Genomic DNA, 4416 nt, shown 5'->3' on the forward strand with positions numbered 1-4416 from the left:
GCGTCAATATACGGGGCAGGGGAAATTGACGCAGCCTCCACTTCCGGTGCCGGTTCGGCTCCGCCATATGCGGGTCAAGGAGGTGGCGGAAGTACGTAGTGATTCACGTACGAGTTTTAAAAAACAAAACGAGACAACATATGCAGGACTTGGAAATATTTCTAATACTTCTAATACAATATTTCTAATAATTGTATTAATAACTTTTTATTAATAATTAATATTTTATAATTAATTTTAATTATAAATAACTAATAATATAATTAATAATTGATAACTAATAATTCTAATAATTCTTATAATAATAAAATATTTCTAGTACAATAATAATATTGCTTGTTAGCCGCCCTGAGCCCAGCCTTGGCTGGGGAGGGCAGGGTATAAATAAAAATGATTATTATTATTAATACAGTATACTTGGAAATAGCAGTGACCTCGACCCCCCCTGCCACCGCCCAAGTCAGGTTTTGCAGATGAACCTGCTTGCTAATGAGAAGATAGGAAATTAAAACCTTTCTGTTTAAAATTATTTTAATAGAGTAGTGTAGAATGTATTTTTTTTCTCTCCTGCCGTGGTTTTTTATATCTGATGTCAATTCAAGGATTGGGGTTTAGCTCAGTGGTGCCCATAAGTACACCATTAACCATTGACTGCCAAATTAGGAACATAAGATGAGCCCTGCTGGATCAAGCCAAAAGACTAATCTAATCCCACATCCCATTCTCCCAACTGGCCAAGCAGATGCCACTGGGAAGCCCAACACAGCCCTGAGCTTAACAGCACTCTCTCCACTTGAGATTCCCAGAAAATTGGTATGATGCCTCAGGCAATGGAAGTAAAATGGAAGTAAAATATATGCCCATGGTAAGTTATGTTAATGGTTTGTCTTCATCCATGCAAGAAGTAAAATGCTGCATTTGGGGACACTTGTTGAAGGCAAAATCTCCGCCCGACAGATGTTGTTGGGCCTCCCTTGTTGACAGGAAATAATGTGTACCACAGAAATTCAGATGCTGCAATAGAGGCAACTTCTCTTTCTGCCCACCCACCTACACACAAACACCCACACACCTCCAGCAAAGCGACAGGCATTTGCTAGTTATTTATTAACCCCATCCTATGCCATCTTGAAAATGTCCTCCCTACTGCTTGCACTGCCCAAGCAACTGTTGCAACAGAGATATTTCTTAGAGAGTGTTATATAAAAAAAACAACCCCTGCTCCTTTATCCCTTATGGCATGGGTAGGCAAACTAAGGCCCAGGGGCCAGATCCTGCCCAATTGCCTTCTAAATCCGGCCCACGGATGGTCCGGGAATCAGCCTTTTTACATGAGTAGAATGTGTCCTTTTATTTAAAATGCATCTCTAGGTTATTCGTGGGGCCTGCCTGGTGTTTTTACATGAGTAGAATGTGTGCTTTTCTTTAAAATGCATCTCTGGGTTATATGTGGGGCATAGGAATGCGTTCATTCCCCCCCCCCAAAAAAAAAAAACAGTACGGCCCCCCACAAGGTCTGAGGGACTGTGGACTGGCCCCCTGCTGAGAAAGTTTGCTGACCCCTGCCTTACGGGGTATCCAAGAGCCCGTATAGAGTCCTTATGTAGGTTCTTTATAGGTAGGAGAAAATAACAGGCCAACCGGAGAGTATTGAGAAGCAAAGCAGCTAGTAAGCATGATCTTTATTAAACTGTTGCAACAGGGTCCCCTACTCCCCCATGCAGGGAGGGAGGAGAGGAACCCAGAACATTGGTGTGCAAGCTCTTATAGAGACTTTTGAAATTGCCTACCCTGTAGCTCAAGACTACCCCCCAAAACATCATACATACATCACAGAAAGAGGTGGTCCCCAGCAGAAATTTGAGTGTGTTGCTTCTCTTCTGTCTGCCAGGATATCTGATAATGCCTTATTTGATTGCCTTTTCTGGATAGCCTGGCCATTCCTTTGAGATGGTAAATAGTTCCTGAATCTTTTAAGCATATTGATAGTGTGCTCAGCTTAACAGATACTTGCCAGACTGTATTTACAGGGAGGTGTAAGCCCCTACAGTCCAAAGACAATTGGAAAGCTTTTCCCATTTCCTTCCTCTTTGAAGAGAAATATTTGAGGTCAATTTGGGGGAGTCAAAATGGCTTCAGGATTGTTCTGTACTATTTCAGACTCGTGGTTTATATACTTAGGTATGTGTTTGCCTTATATATGTAAAGTAAATGTTTATAAATGTACAAGACCTTAGAAGTCCTATAACAAGAGGAACTGATCCCCCTCCCATGCTCACCTCATCTTCCATTTCAGCAATTTGTTTTTCCCAGGAACTGCACGTTTTCCTTCTGCTATTCTAGTAAAACTGGGCTCATGATGAGATTGTAAGCTTTGGAAAATCAGTTCTCCCCACGTTCTGTCAGGGAAGCTGTTCTTTGGCATAAACTAGTCTCTTGGTTGGAATTTGGAGTTCAGAGATTAGAATATGTTTATCGAGGAATGGAAAAAAGAAAAGAAAACGGTTTACAAAAGTTGTCATCTGCTCCAGCGGTTCCTTTTCACAAAAGTCTGTCCCAGTTTTTCTGTGCCCTGTCCTTGGTAGATCATTGTTCCCATGTTGTCACTTTTTTGCTCTGGTGTGAAATTTTGGAAGGATTTTCTTAAAAAACCCTTTTTCCTTTCCCCCCCTTTTTTTAGGGAGAACCACCCACCCTGCTAAGGGACGTGGGTGGTGTTGTGGGTTAAACCACAGAGCCTAGGACTTGCTGATCAGAAGATCAGCGGTTTGAATCCCCGCGACGGGGTGAGCTCCCGTTGCTCAGTCCCTGCTCCTGCCAACCTAGCAGTTCGAAAGCACGTCAAAGTGCAAGTAGATAAATAGGTACCGCTCTGGCGGGAAGGTAGACGGCGTTTCCGTGCGCTGCTCTGGTTCGCCAGAAGCGGCTTAGTCATGCTGGCCACATGACCCGGAAGCTGTATCCCGGCTCCCTCGGCCAATAAAGCGAGATGAGCGCCGCAACCTCAGAGTCGACCACTACTGGACCTAATGGTCAGGGGTCCATTTACCATTTACCCACCCTGCTAGCTCGCAAGCACCACCTGAGATTGTTGAGGAAGGTGTGGTCCAGTGGAAGAACGATCAGTGCTTGGCAACACCTGGTAGAACTGGCTGCTTGAAACTCTGGTGAGCCACTCCCAGTCTGTGTAGACAGTACTGAGCTACCAGGACCAGTGGTCTGACTTGGTATAAGCTAGCTTCTTATGTTCCTTCCTATCTTACCTGTGTGCATGAATTGCTAGCTTAGGAAATATCCACAGCCAATCAAGGTGGCCAGGTGCCCAGGTGGGCAATCCATGGGCCACATGTGGCCCTCTCAACCACTCTGTCTGCTGCATGCCAGTCCCTGGGGAGCCTTACCCACTACCAAGCTGATCACTCCCTGCTGCCATCTGCAGGTGGTGGGGTATAGATTGATATGGTCAGAAATGACAAGGATTGCAGAAGTACACAATAGTTATTTGTAGAATTCTAAGAGGGCAAAAAGAGAGAGGGAAAGAGAAAGAGACAAGAGCACCAGTCGAGTAAAAAATAAAATGAGCATGTTCATTAGAATTTAGAGTGTGTCATCTGTGAAAAAAAAGTGTAAAGGGGGAGAGAGTGAAATGTCCCTCTTCAGCTGCATAGCAGCTTATAGCATCGTGGAGGAAGGTGAGATTGGCTGGTTGTTGGCTTGCACCTTCAACCAGAGCACTCTTGCTAGTGATATAAGAAAAAAACCTGTTCCTTTTCCATAGGCGCCAACTCCATGGGGCCTGAGGGGGCCCGAGCCCCCTCCAAAATTCGTTTGGGGGGGGCTCTGCCCCCCCAATAATTTAAGAGAATTATTAGTTATATTATGCTTTGTAAAATCACAAAATTATGTTGGTATTTTTTATTTTCCTTGTTTGACGATAGTTACCTTTTAAAATACATTCAGTAATGAGTTAAAACAAAGCCACTCCCGATCTAGAGAGGGGGTGGGGTTGCGGGCTCTCGACCCATCAACAATCTCGCGGGGCTGGCGTCAGCCCCGCGAGAAGCGGGGATTCCCCCCAGCTCATTAATATTCACCGCCCACGGCGGCAGCCAATCGGCTGCCGCAAAGGGCGGGCCCTCACAGGTTCACTTAAGGTCGGGGCAGCCCGGGGCTCGCCCCTTTCGTTCCCCCAGCAGCAGCGGTTTGGAGGTCTTGGCCCCCCCCCAATATTTTTTATAAGTCGGTATGGGCCCCCGCCCCCCCAATATTTTTTATAAGTCGGCGCCCCTGTCCTTTTCCCTTATGGGGTACCCAAGAGCCCATATATAGAGTCCTTTTGTAGGTTCTCCATCAGTAGGAGAAAACAACAGAGACCAGCCAGAGAATCTTAAGAAGCAAAGCAGCTACTAAGCCTGA

The sequence above is a fragment of the Podarcis gaigeae genome (assembly GCF_964106915.1).
Source record: "Podarcis gaigeae genome assembly, chromosome: 2".
In the NCBI taxonomy this organism is placed as follows: domain Eukaryota; kingdom Metazoa; phylum Chordata; class Lepidosauria; order Squamata; family Lacertidae; genus Podarcis; species Podarcis gaigeae.